Source organism: Asparagus officinalis, chromosome 6 (assembly GCF_001876935.1).
Source record: "Asparagus officinalis chromosome 6, Aspof.V1, whole genome shotgun sequence".
NCBI lineage: Eukaryota > Viridiplantae > Streptophyta > Magnoliopsida > Asparagales > Asparagaceae > Asparagus > Asparagus officinalis.
Genome location: NC_033799.1, coordinates 18,532,163 through 18,547,383, shown reverse-complemented (window position 1 = coordinate 18,547,383; position 15,221 = coordinate 18,532,163). Strand labels below are relative to the sequence as shown.

Below are 15,221 nucleotides of genomic sequence, written 5' to 3'. Positions count from 1 at the left end.
CTAACTCAATTAACAAACTAGCAATAACTGATAATATGAAAATAAAAACGAATTGCTAGAGAATAGAGTTAGGAAAACTTATCTATAAACAAAAAGAGAGAATGAAGAAGATTGAGGATGAATCCCTCAATTGACAACGTAGGCTTCCTCCTTTGTAAACAAACACCAAACCTAAACTTGAGAAGGAACAAACTTTTAAACACTCAAAACTCTTGTTAAAAACTCTCTTAATTAATTGGAAAAAGTTAATGCAAATGGGTATTTATAAGCTTGAAGAAACCAGCCCAAAAATCCAACTAAAACCCTTAAAAACATTAAAAAAATCAAAGCTGGAAACTAGCCGTTACTGTGCCAACGGCTATATATAAGTCGACTTAACAGTCTATACAAGTCGACTTAACAGAAGAAAAAACACAAGCAGAAAGACAGTTCATAAGTTGACCTATAGTCGACTTAGTACAAGTCGACTTACCTATAAACCAAGTCGACTTAACAGAGAAAAAGAGCGCATTCCTTGCTAGTTCATAAGTCGACTTATCAGACCTGATAAGTCGACTTATGAACATGCACAGACATTGTGCATGTCCAAATTCTGACTTTTGAGGGCTCTTTAAAAATAGTAAACAATTTTCAAAAACTATAAAATCTTGGGAAAAGTTTATAATCATACATACAAACATGTTGGAAAAAGAAATTTTCAATTTACATTTTAATTTGTGAAAAACAATGTATTCTGCAAAAGCACTAAAATACGTGTTTATGAAAAACATGTGATTTTTGATTTTTGACTCAAAACAAGTTTTAAAAACTTATGGAATATTTATATGAACATAATAAAAGATCTTTATGATGTAAATATAGTCCAAAACTTATTTTGCAAAAAACACTTATATTTGAGAAAATCACAAATATATATGTGTGTGCATATTTGAGCTTATAGAATTAACACACATTATATAAACCCTAGACTAATTTACCCAAGCTATGAGATCTTCAACATACTTGATTTGGTTGCGGATGAAGCTTATCTTGAATATGACTTGATGTGCAATGGCTTCATACCGATATTCCGCCAATCTCCATTTGATGTGATCGTGTAGGCTCAATCCATCCAACCTCCAACTACATTGTTTATCTAGAATACCTAATAGGAAACATAAACACTAGACAAACAATATTAGGAATTATTTATAATCATCAAAACAAGTTTAGAAGATATAGGCTCATAACATGAGACCTAACAATCTTCCCATTTTTGATGATGACAAACAATCTACACAAAGAGTATATAAGATATATAATAAAACACAATAGTCTTAAAATATACTCACAACCCACTTGTTTCTCCCCCTTTGGCAATATCAAAAATGGGGAAACAAAAGGATAAGAGAGCGAAAGCTCCCCCTATCATAAAGCATATGTGATTATAAACAAAAATATGGGGAAGGCTCCCCCTATCAAAAAACCATAAAGAATATATGCAATGAAGATCATGGCAAACATGTTAGCAAGCATAAATGAAAGTATACTAAACACCACTCACATACAAGACCAAGTGAACACTCATATGTGTATCATTAATACAAAGTGTCACAAGAGTCTAAAACTAAAAAAGATTAAAAGAAAATCAAACATCAAATGATTAAAAAAATTACAAATTTTCCACCATAAAACATGATTGATTGAGAGCACAAATAGACATATAAAAGGTGTCTTAATATCCAATCATAAATCATTGTTTGGATACAAACAGAAATAGATCAAGAGAAAAAAAATGAAATCATGAACCTCATGAAGGTTCAAATAAAAGCCTCAAAATGATACTAAAAGAAATTCAAAGTGTATATATTGTATCATTTTCGACAAAAGCAAGAGAGGTGAGCATAACAAGCTCTTGAAACAAGTTTTAACCCAAATAAAGCTTTTAGCATCCGGTAAACCTCCCGGGGGTTGCTCAAACGTATAACCTCTCATATGCAAATACAAAACAAAGAGTATATATCTAAAAAGTGTTTGATCAATAGAATAAATTCTTTTTGTAAGACTTGATCAAACCATATAAGGAATACATTATAAACCATAACTAGATGATCCGAAAGCTCAAACACATAAATGTCGTCATAAGAGTGATTTAAAATGATCCCATAAACATAAACACATAGTTCAAAAAAATTGAAAATAAGGTATAATAAGAAAAATGATGTTTTAGCATAAAAATCATCTTGATAGAAATTGTATCAATTCATAAAGGATAAAAACATGAAAATCTATAAAAGAGAATCATGAAAAAAATTATGAATGATAATTTTTCAAATCAAATACCAAGAATGAAATTGTTTTCAATTTTGTTTATAAAACAAAAAAAAAGTCTTTAAGAACATGAAAAACTAAAAAGCTAAAAATTTATTCTTAAAGAATTAAACATGTTTTGGTACCCAATTACTCTTGGTACCGAAGAGTCTAGGGACATGACCCCTGTCATTAAAGCTTAAAGCCCTAGGGTTATGAACCCATTTGGGCGTATTTAGTGCACGGATACGGTCAAAACAAAAATTGTATACATGACCCATACGATTGTAATTTATGCAATGTAGAGGTTGAAATGATTTGCATTGACCAAGTTGTTGTGCACGTGGCTCATTTGCAAAAATGGATTTTTCTTTAAAATTGTTTTGCAAATGGGAAGTTCTTCTCAAATCAAAACAAAACTTGGTCAAATGACCAAAACGACCACAATATTCACACTTATACACATGAGTATGTTTATGATTTACATTATGTGTGTGTATATGTGTATGTGAAGAAGAAGCTTGATGGGATGGACAAACATGATTAGGCTTGTTAGGCTTTTGTGCATTATAACAAAATTTAGCAACATGGCCTTTACGACCGCAAATAGAACACTTGTAAATTTTGTTATACTTGTGTGCATAGTAAATAGATTTCTTAGAAACATTTTTGTGGGACTTTGCACACAAGTCCATAAGTTTGTTGTTATTAACAATGCAAGTTTTTAATGTTGAATCTAAAGTGGATATTCTATTTCTAACTTGATTCAACTCATCATTTTTCACATAAGTATTATTATTAGAAATAGAACATGCATGATCAATTTTGAAAGAATTAAGCTCTTTTCTAATGTTCTCAACTTCTAACATAGCATCACATTTTTCATGAAACAAACTACCATTTTTCAATTTTAAATTTTCATTGCAATTTTTGAGATTTATATTTTCATTTGCAATGAGATCAAACTTAGTGGCTAGTGTTTCATGAGATGATTTCAATTCGGCATGCTTACTTTTTAAGTCAATAAAGCTACGTTTTAATTTTTTATAATCATGCATCAATAATTCATAACCATGTGCGAGTTCATCAATAGTAAGATCATCATCGTTATCAGACTCGCATATCTCACTAGGGCTATCGCCTAGTGCACGCGTGCATGATGAGGCTCCTTGTGAACTTGTAGAGGGAGCCGCCAAAGATCGTCGGATCGCCTCCAAGTTCCCTTGATGTGCTTCAAATAATTTCTAAATTGTGTAAGCACTATCAAAATGAGCAAGTTCGTTAGAAATAATAGGACCAAAAGCTTTATGCATAAATTCTAACACTAACTTGTTCATTGTAAACATTTTCTTGTCATGTTTGCTCCTTTGGATTTCTCCAAAGTGGGCACAATATATACATTGTCAATAACTTCCCATAAATTTATATTTTTAGACTCAACAAAGATTTTGAATCTACCACACCATTGTTCATAGGGGAAGTTACTATATCTAGGAGCAACATTTGTATCGTAGCCAAAACTAAAATTATCATACATATTTATAATGTATGGGCAAGCAAAATAAATAATATCAAAGCAAGATTTGCAATAATAATGAGAACAAGGAACTTTGACTCTAGGCGATTAAGCCTCTAATCAAGAGCACCAAGCTCTGGGGGGGGGGGGGGGGGGTGAATAGGGTTTATGCTAATTTAATCCGATTTAAATGCCAATTAAAACTTACTAACAAATATCCTAGCAAATATGATATGTAACAAGATAACTATGCAAAAATATGAAACTAACACAAGGGTAAAACAAGATATAAACAATATAGTGGATGAAATAAACAATGAGAGAGTGGCAATAAAGATGTTCACAAATATAAGTGTGCCAAGCCAAACTCAAACAAGCAATATGATCACGGGGTTCGGACCTCCCGTCCTACGTCTCTGCTCCCCACTCTCGGGGAGAACTCCACTATCACAACCGGGTTTTCTACGCTCACCCGAACAACGTTTACACCTCACAATTCGGTTTTCTAGTTCATCGAAAACTTTACAACACACACAATTGCACTCACACTCTACACCCTCTAAGTGTTGGTCTCTAGCCTGTGTTTCCCTCAAGTGCTCGGAATTACGACCTACCTCTAGGTATTACAACCGACGCCACTCCTCTTGGGATAACCCCGTCTCTCACCATACACTCCTCTAGGTTTACAAGTGTGATACAACATGTAACTCACAATTAAGCACAATCACAATAAAATGTTTTCTACAATAGGTGAGAACTCAATGTAAGCTCAATCTCACAAATCACAATCCCACAACCCAATATATGATGTATGAAATGCTACAAGCTCAAATAGGGTGTGTGTGATAAAATAAGTATAAATAAAATCTAACTCAATTAACAAACTAGCAATAAATGATAATATGAAAATAAAAACGAATTGCTAGAGAATAGAGTTAGGAAAACTTCTCTATAAACAAAAAGAGAGGATGAAGAAGATTGAGGATGAATCCCTCAATTGACAATGTAGGCTTCCTCCTTTGTAAACAAACACCAAACCCAAACTTGAGAAAGAACAAACTTTTAAACACTCAAAACTCTTGTTAAAAAGTCTCTTAATTAATTGGAAAAAGTTAATGCAAATGGGTATTTATAGGCTTGAAGAAACCAGCCCAAAAATCCAACTAAAACCCTTAAAAACATTAAAAAAATCAAAGCTGGAAACTAGTCGTTACTGTGCCAACGGCTATATATAAGTCGACTTAACAGTCTATACAAGTCGACTTAACAGAAGAAAACGTTACTGTGCCAACGGCTATATATAAGTCGACTTAACAGTCTATACAAGTCGACTTAACAGAAGAAAAAACACAAGCAGAAAGACAGTTCATAAGTTGACCTATAGTCGACTTAGTACAAGTCGACTTACCTATAAACCAAGTCGACTTAACAGAGAAAAAGAGCACATTCCTTGCTAGTTCATAAGTCGAATTATCAGACCTGATAAGTCGACTTATGAACATGCAAAGACACTGTGCATGTCCAAATTCTGACTTTTGAGGGCTCTTTAAAAATAGTAAACAATTTCCAAAAAATGTAAAATCTTGGGAAAAGTTTATAATCATACATACAAACATGTTGGAAAAAGAATTTTTTAATTTGCATTTATAATTTGTGAAAAACACTGTATTCTGCAAAAGCACTAAAATATGTGTTTATGAAAAACATGTGATTTTTGATTTTTGACTCAAAACAAGTTTTGAAAACTTATGGAATATTTATATGAACATAATAAAAGATCTTTATGATGTAAATATAGTCCAAAACTTATTTTGCATAAAAACACTTATATTTGAGAAAATCACAAATATATATGTGTGTGCATATTTGAGCTTATAGAATTAACACTCATTATATAAACCCTAAACTAATTTACCCAAGCTATGAGATCTTCAATATACTTGACTTGGTTGCGGATGAAGCTTGATCTTGAATATGACTTGATGTGTAATGGCTTCATACCGATATTCTACAAACCTCCATTTGATGTGGTCGTAGAATACCTAATAGGAAACATAAACACTAGACAAACAATATTAGAAATTATTTGTAATCATCAAAACAAGATTAGAAGATGTAGGCTCATAACATGAGACCTAACAGCGAAGGCAGAGGTGAATGTCACTTCCACCTCAGGAGGAGACGACGCATTGATATGTTCTTTGGAGAGTAAGGAGGAATCTTGGGTGTTAGATTCAAGAGCATTATTCCATGCTACTTCTCAGAAAGAATTCTTCAAAAAGTATATTCTTAAAAATCTTGGATACGTATACATTGGTGATGATCAACCGTGTGTTATTGTGGGCAAAGATGTAGTGAAAATTAAGTTGAAGGGTTAGTATGGGAGCTAAAGGATGTCAGACATATTACTAACCTGAGAAAGAACTTAATATCTGTAGGCTGGTTGGCTGGCGAAGGATACACTACGACCTTTCATGGAGATGATTATGATTGGAAGATCTCAAAAGGCGTAATAACGATTGCCCGAGGCAAGAAGACTGATACCTTATATATGATAGCAGGTGCATGTTGTTTAATCTTAGTTATAGTAGGTAATGAGACTTTAAAGCTGTGGCACCAGAGACTCGATCATATGAGTTTGAAGGGGATGAAGATCATGCACACTGCACACAAAGGGAAAAACTCTCAGGTCTAGAATCAGTTGAATTAGACATGTGTCAAGAATGCATACTTAGAAAGCAGAAGAGGGTTAGCTTTTAGACAAGTGGTAGAACCCCGAAGAAGGAGAAGTTTGAGCTCATTCATTCAGATGTTTGGGGACCAACCACCACCACGTCCATTGGTGGGAAACACTATTTCATGATTTTTATCGATGATCACTCTCGGAAAGTATGAGTCTACTTTATGAAGCATAAGTCATAAGTATTTGAGGCCTTTAGGAGATGGAAAGCTATGGTCGAGAATAAGACCGGTCTACGAACAAAGAAGCTTAGGACCGATAATGGCGGTGAGTATGAAGACACCAGATTCAAGAAGTTTTACTATGAGCACGGGATTAGAATAGAGAGAACCGTGCCCGACACGCCTCAACATAATGGTGTAGCTGAGTGGATGAACAAAACGTTGACAGAGAGAGCCAGAAGTATTCTGATACAGTCAGGCCTACCGAAGCAGTTCTGGGCAGAAGCAGTCAACACAGTAGCTTATTTGATCAACCAAGGTCCATCGATTTCATTGGAGCACAGAATACTAAAGGAGGTATGATGCGGAAAGGAGATAAAACTCTCACATATCAAAGTTTTTGGTTGTGTAGCTTATGTGCATATTAGTGATCAAGGCATGAATAAGCTTGATCCCAAGTCCAAAAAATACACTTTTATCGGTTATGGTAAAGATGAGTTCGGCTACCACATTTGGGACAACGAAAATAAGAAAGTGATCCGCAGTAGAGATGTGATATTCAACGAGAAGATGGTGTACAAGGACATGCACAAGATAGATACCTTTGACTCAAAGAAGAGAGAGTCAACATTTGTAGATGCAGATGATGTCCCAGGTGACCTCTCGAAAGAAGCAAATACAACATGTCCTCAGCCAGAAGAGCCTGTTGGACAGAACGGTATGCAGGAGCCCGACGCACCAGCTCCGATGTTGAGAAGATCTTCTCGTCCTCCTATACCCAATAGCAGATATATGAACTATCTGTTGCTGATAGATGGAGGGGAGCCTGAAAGCTATGATGAAGCTTGTCAGAGTGGAGATACAAACAAGTAGGAGCTTGCCATGAAAGATGAGATAAAATTTCTCATCTCAAACCAGACGTGGGAATTAGCTGAGTTTCCTACGGGTAAGAAGGCACTCCACAACAAATAGGTGTATCGGGTAACAGAGGAGCAGGATGGCTCCAGAAGATATAAAATCCGACTAGTTGTCAAAAGATTCCAGCAGAAGGAAGGAATTGACTACACCAATATTTTTACTCTCGTGGTGAAGCTCGATACTATCAAGACAATGATGAGTATTGTAGCTATTGAAGATCTTCATCTCGAGTAGTTGGACATGAAGATGACGTTTCTTCACGGAGATCTAGAAGAGGAGATATACATACACCAGCCAGAAGGTTTCTTAGAAGAAAAGAAGAAAATTCCTAGTGTGCAGACTCAAGAAGAGCTTGTATAGCCTGAAACAAGGCCTAAGACAGTGATACAGAAAGTTTGATAGTTTCATGCACAAAGAAGGTTTCCGAAAGTGCAACGCTGACTATTGTTGCTACTTCCAAAGATATCAGCCCAGTTATATCATCCTACTGTTGTATGTTGATGATATGTTAATTTTAGGTGCAGATATGGAGGATATCAGGAGTTTGAAGCAGTAGTTGTCAAAAGAGTTTGACATGAAATACTTGATTCCAGCAAAGAAAATCCTTGGAATACAAATCACGAGAGATAAGAAAAGAGGTCTCTTGCAGTTATGTCAGACAGAGTACATCAATCATATTTTGCAAATATTTAACATGGACGACGCCAAGCCAGTCACAACACCATTGGTGAGCCATTTTTGCCTATCAAAGGATCAGTCTCCTCAGACAGACGAAGAGAAATAGAGTATGGCTAAGTTTGCTTACGCCTCAGCCATTGGAAGCTTGATGTACGCAATGGTCTGTACGAAACCAGACATTGGCCATGCAGTGGGAGTGGTCAGCCGGTTTATGTTGAATCCAGAAAAAGCTTATTGGGAAGCGGTCAAGTGGATTCTGAGGTATCTACGAGGCACCACACAGAAGTGTTTGCACTTTGGTAAGGAAGAGATAGAAGTGCAATGGTACGTAGATGCAGACTTCGGAGGTAAAGTCAATCACCGAAGAAGCACCACCGGCTATGTATTCACTATCAGAACTACAGCTATTAGTTGGACGTTACAAATACAGAAGATTATCACTCTATCCACTACAGAAGTTGAGTATGTAGTAGTGACTGAAGCCAGTAAAGAGATGATATGACTTCAGGGTTTGTTAATAGAGATGGAATTCAAACAGGAGAAGAATGTTTTGCACAGTGATAGTCAGAGTGAGATTCACTTGGCTAAGAATTCTGTATTTCATTTTAGAACGAAGCATATTGGGCTTTGGTACCACTTCATCAGATCCCTATTGGAAGATAACGTGTTAAAACTGGAAAAGATTTCATGAAGTAAGAATCCAACATATATGTTAAAAAAGATGGTGACCATTCAGAAACTAGAGTTGTGTGCAACTTCAGTTGGCTTTCATGCATAGATGATGAGGGCGGAGCCACACAGGAGTAAGTGCTTGTTGAGATAGCCTGCTGACGGCGGTTTGGTCTCTAAGTTGGAGATTGTTAGATCTGGGTGTGAAGACCAAACCTCGATTCAGGCGAGGGAGAGCTCCAGTCAGCGAGGTCAGATCGAGATCGAGCTTCAGTCGAGGTCGACAGCGAGCTTGAGGCGAGCTTCAGGCAAAGTCGATGACAAGTTGCAGGCGTGCTTCTCCAGGCAAGCAGGCGAGGTCGAGCTCCTTCAAGCGATGTCGAGTTCGAGCGGGCGAGGCGGCTCCTCGCAGGCGAGCTTGAGCGCTCTGCAGGCGAGCTCGGGTCAGTCCTGATCAGGCGAGCTCGATGTTGATGTGGACGAGCTCCCCTCAGGCGAGGATGCACCCAAGCGAGCTCCACCGACAGGCTGCCACCAGCCTATCGCTAGAGTTTTCCTATAAAAGGGAAACCCAGATCTCGTGGGGGTGTGTGCGCGTAAGCTTCTTCTTCTTCTCGTGAACTCTTCCTGGTGGCGACATTTTCTCATCTCTTCTTCTCAGCGCCCAACAAATTAATAAGGGAAAAAATTATTGAGGGGGAAATTAAAAGAGGAGAGATTTAAAGAGAATTAACGCTGTAGCTACAGTGTTGGTATTGCATTGTAATTTTTTTGATTAAAAAAAATTAATTGTGTGACACCCAAGGACGTAGGCATGTTTGCTGAACCTCGTTAAATCTTGGTGTACTTTTCTCTACTGTGTTTTCTTGATGTTTTAGGGGTTTAGCGTAGCCCCGGGTAATTTCCTAACACAAATTTTCTCTGATTGTTTAGATGAGAGTTTGTCTGTCAAAAGTCCAAGACGCCCGGCTATAATCATGTTGAATCGAGCAATAATATTTCGATTATGCTTAAACACCTATGGCACTTTGCATTACAAGTGGACAGGCTACGAGTAAAATGAGTGCTTAAAGTTTATATCACAGATTAAACTACGTGGGAGATACCTTTTAAATCCAAACAATCATGCTGAGCGAATGGCTGTGGGTGATAATGATCATGGATCGCTTACAAGAACTCATCCATTGAGAAGAGGGATAATTGTTCAAGTTTCCGTGCCCTTCCTGTGATTGTGAGCCTGAAACGATTCAACGTTTGTTCTCCGAATGTGAGATGAGAAAAGAGATCTTGCGTTCTGTTTATAGCTTTGTGCAAGTCGTCCCTTGTGCCAGTTTAGTTTTTTTCGGGTACTGATGATGTGAAGCTCTTCGCTTACGACCAAGTTTTATCAGTAAGATATGAGTTAATGGGGTTCTGTTGTGCCAAAAGCTGTGTCGAGTAACCAAACCAAACACCAATCCAAGAGAGTCAAACGAACTAAATATCAATGCACAAACAAAACACCAATTTTAACGTGGTTTGGCAAGTTGCCTACGTCCACAAGGCAAGAAGGGGATGAGGTTTTCACTAATAGAGAAGAAGAGTACAAATTGAGATTACAAATCACTCGAAGGAACAAACTAATCTCACCAACAAAACTCTTAATCTCTCCAAACAAAACCCTAACCAAAAGCTCAAAAAATACCTCTTTTTGTGCTCCAAATATCCCCAATCAATGCTTAATCAAAGCCCAATCAAAGCCTAAACAAAGCCAAAGAAACCCTAAAAAACGTATCTCTATTTATAACAAAACACAATCCCAAACTGATTGGGATTCTAAAAACGAGTCTGCCACACCATAGTGTGGCACACACCACACCCATGGTAAACATGGCAGATTCTGCCACACCAGGATGTGGCAGACACCATACCCATGGCAGACAGGGCAGATTCTGTCACACCCATAGCAGACATCACACCAGGGTGTGGTGGAGCCTATTTTGCTTATTCTTCACGTTTTTATCAACTCCTTCCTCAATTCCTTCGCCGTTTTCACAATTCTCCACATCGGCGAAGTTTTCCCAAAACTGAGCCGACACCAACCAAAACAAATGCCTCACTTGTTGCATCCAGTACGCCACGATAATGGACTCATGACAATGGACTCCATCCACACAAGTCGAGACCCAAACGGGAGTGCGAACACTCACCCAAATATCAGTATCTACTCACCAAATCGGCTGTATCAAAACTGACTGCCTACGTATCCTCTTGCTTAAGGAGTCAATCCTTCATGTAGTTCACCCAAACGACCTCCAAAGGCTCTCAAACAAATAGAAAAGTCTGCAACTCTTCCCCAATATCGCCAACGGATCTATAACTGATAGCGGCCCCAAACTGATACAAATCAAACACCTCTATCTGAGGTGAACCAATGACCGTATCCAAATCATGTCCACCAGCTACAACCGAATCCAAAACCAATCCATCATCTGCATCTGAAATCAAATGATCCCCAACCTGTATCACCTCAGCTGGAATCCCAAATGATGCAGTATGATCTGGAGTATGTGGAATAAGTTCTACCCAACGTGAAGTAGCATTACCCTCCACTTGCTATGATATCCAAACGACCTGATCAACACTCTCCACCTGCCGAGAGTCAAAAGTGACATTCCTGTTCAGAACAAAATCAGGAATCCCAAACGCGTAATCGGATCAAATCTCACATCCTCGATGTGACCAAATATTGGGTAACCAAATATCCGACGCCGACCAAAATCTGAAGCAGCTCTACCAGATCCAATAACTCCTAATTGATTATCTAGTTGATGGTTATGATTTTTTCTTTTAGTGCAAATTAGGAATGAGTGCAATACACGGGGGTATGGTAAATGTTAGATTTAGATTGTATCATAACCGCCTACTAAATAATCAACGCTTGAGATTAAAAGTAGTGGTCTCTCCACTACTTTTTTATAGTGGAGATGATCCAAATCCTGACATTGCATAACTAAATATCTTTAATAAAACATCTGAATAAAAAGAAACATAAAATCCTGAAATCTAATCTTCTAGTAGTCATATATATCACATAGGCTATGTGCAATGACAAGGTGACTTTGATGACTTCTTTCGGTTGTCAGAAGCAACAGTCACAGGCATCGTACATAGGTAGTGGCCTGTGATCTTTTTGTTAAAGCTTTTGTTTGTGTTTTATTTGAGGTTATCAAATATACTCGACAATTTTTTTGGTCTCTTTGTTATGTCTTCAAGTGTCGTTTAACAAAACTTTTAAACGATGAAATCACTTGAAAAGAAGAAATTATTTTCCATTTGTTTGAATAAAGCTTGAATTCTTCGCCCCTCCCCCCGCGGTGTCATGGGGGGTATGTGGTAGTTCATTAGGATGATACCTGACTTTTGCACATTTTTAAAAATATTTATCTATTATTTTTCTTGTAAAAAAGTTTTTTTTTTACTTGAAATTATGAAATGCTTACCTTTCGAATGCTCTACTGGTGGTGTAGCACCAAGCTCGGGTGCTAGAGCTCTGATAATCAACTTAATGGCTCTCCTCCATTTTCTCCTTCATTTTCCTATTCTTAGTCTTTTCATCTATTTTTCTTGCCTATTCATAGCCTAATTAATGATGGGTCCAAATGTTTCTTTTGAGCTTAATAACCAAACTAGTTGGGTCTTATCCACCATAATCACCACCATCACCTCCTCCGCAATTTACAAGAGAGAGAGAGAGAGAGAGGAGGATTAAAAAAAGAAGAAGAAGAAATTAAAACATAAACAAAAAGAGAGAGAGACAAAAAATACTAGATAGTTTGAAGATGGAGTACTTAAAAACCATCTCGTTGTTTTTGCTCTCCGTCCTCACTTTCGCATCATCGTCTGTTAACGGGGAGACTGATGAGGAGTATTGGAGGGGGAGAGAGCAAGAAGCTCAAACGATCGCGAGGGCGTCCTACGTCCCTGACCCGTTTTCAGTTACCAACTCCTTCAATGCCGCAGTTAACAGGTAGAGTCGCTTTTCCTTCTCTTGTGGGCCCCCACGCGGTGCATCTGTTCGGTAGGATTAATTCCTCCGCGATCAATCGAGGGTGCCCAGATTTTATGTTTTATCGTGCATGCGTGCGTGTGTTGATTGATTTAGCCCGAATAATCGTGCAGGGCTACCCAGCGACAGGAACACGACCCCGGGGCCTCCGCTCGCGCTGAAGGGCTTTGCATGGCAGACCCGATCGAATCGCTGCTGGCGTGTGCGTGCCGACTGGGCTGAAAACCGCCAGCGCCTCGCGGGGTGCCAAGGGGTTCGGCCGAGAAAAGGCCTACGGCGGGGGCAAGAAGAGCGAGATCTACGTCGTGACAGATGACTCCGACGACGACGTCCAGGAACCCAAGCCAGGAACCCTCCGCTGGGGCGTCATCCAAGAGCAACCCCTGTGGATCATCTTCTCCCGAGACATGCTCATCACCCTCCAGCAAGAGCTCATCATCGCCAGCCACAAGACGATCGACGGGCGGGGCTTCAGGGTAGAAATCGCCTACGGCGCGGGCCTCACGATCCAGTACGTCACCAACGTCCTCATCCATTGGCCCTACATCCCGACATCGTGAGCCCAAGAGCGGCGGGACAATTCGCCTGACGAAGCATAAGGGCACCTGGCCTCCTACTCAGTCGACGGCGGGCACGGCGTCAGCATCTTCGGAGCGTCGAACGTCTGGATCGACCATCTGTCGCTATCTAGGTGCGCGGACGGGCTAATCGACGCGATTGAGGCGTCGACCGCGATAACGATATCGAACTGTTTCTTGACGGAGCATGACGAGGCGATGCTGTTCGGGGCGAGTGATCACAACCAGAACGACAGCATGATGCAGATAACGCTGGCGTTTAATCACTTTGGACAGCATTTGAGGCAGAGATTGCCTAGGGCGAGGTTCGGGTTCGTGCATATCGTCAATAATGACTACCAAGAGTGGACGATGTATGCAGTTGGAGGGAGTAAGCATCCCACATTTATCAGCCAAGGGAACAGATTTAGAGCTCAAGACAACCCTTTTACTAAAGAGGTAAACAAATAGAGAGTTACGATTCATTTAAGCATACTTTAACCCCTTTTTTTTTTTTTTTTTTTTTTTTTTTTTTGTTTCCGGGAACATGGAACGAATCTCTTTCTGACTCATATTTGTTTATTTATTTTGATTCAAGGGTTGCCTAGTATTGAGGTAACCCTGAAACTTTTATAAATGTCACTCAACTCCGAATTCAAGCTGGAGCTTTTCACAACCCTTTAACGTTTGCAATTTTTTCAATATACTCGGGACGGTGTAACGGTTTCTTAAACTTCATCAAAAGTTCACGGGAGTTTTCTGAAAATAATGTTTAAATATTTGATTTTCTGAAACTAATGTTTAACATTTATAAAGCTTAAGGGGTCATCTCAAAATGAGCAAAACGTTAAGGAGCTCATGTGAACTTTACCCTAAATATATCATCATATTCATTTCTTTTGCATATCACGTAGCATGCATACATGCATTTACTCATTTCAGGCGACAAAGAGGGAGTACACGCCTGAGTGGGAATGGAAGTCATGGAACTGGACCTCGGAGGGCGACGTCTTCGAGAACGGCGCCTTCTTTGTCACCTCCGGCATGGGGAGCACCTTCGACCTCACCAAGAACTTCTCGAGGTTCGATGTCTTCCGTGCGAAACCTGGGTCATTCGTCGGCCGGCTCACCCGCTACGCCGGAGCCCTCAGCTGCAAGGTCGGAGAGCCCTGCTAACTGCCCGGCCCGGCCCGGCCCATTTATGTTCAATAAGAGGTGGACATTGTATTTTGTTTTGTTTTGTGATTCTTTCATATATAGTTAGGATTAGAGGGCGTGATGATAGAAGAAGGAAAAAAGAGAGTAATGTTGTTGTTACTCCTGTTGTTGTAACTCTTATTGTTTTGATTGGATTGTATTTATTCCAATATAAAATTATCATTTTTGGTTTTCCATCTTGAGGCCCATTATTGAACTTGGAGCTACAACTGGTTAGATATATATATTGTTTTTTTGGTCAATGAAATTTTTTTATTCATAACCAAAATGTGAAATTTGAGTACATCAAATCATTCCAGTTATAACTGGAAGAACATCTATATTGTTTTTTACAATTGCTCAATTCTTTCTTTTATGTGGAAAGGAACATCATCATCGAGGATTTTAGAAAGAATTAGAAGCTTCACTGTCCGAAACACAACTTCAG

At 38.7% G+C, this 15,221-nt stretch overlaps 1 pseudogene; it reads left to right on the top strand.

Annotated features, from left to right (window-relative positions):
- Positions 7,277-14,968, top strand: LOC109845830 (annotated as a pseudogene).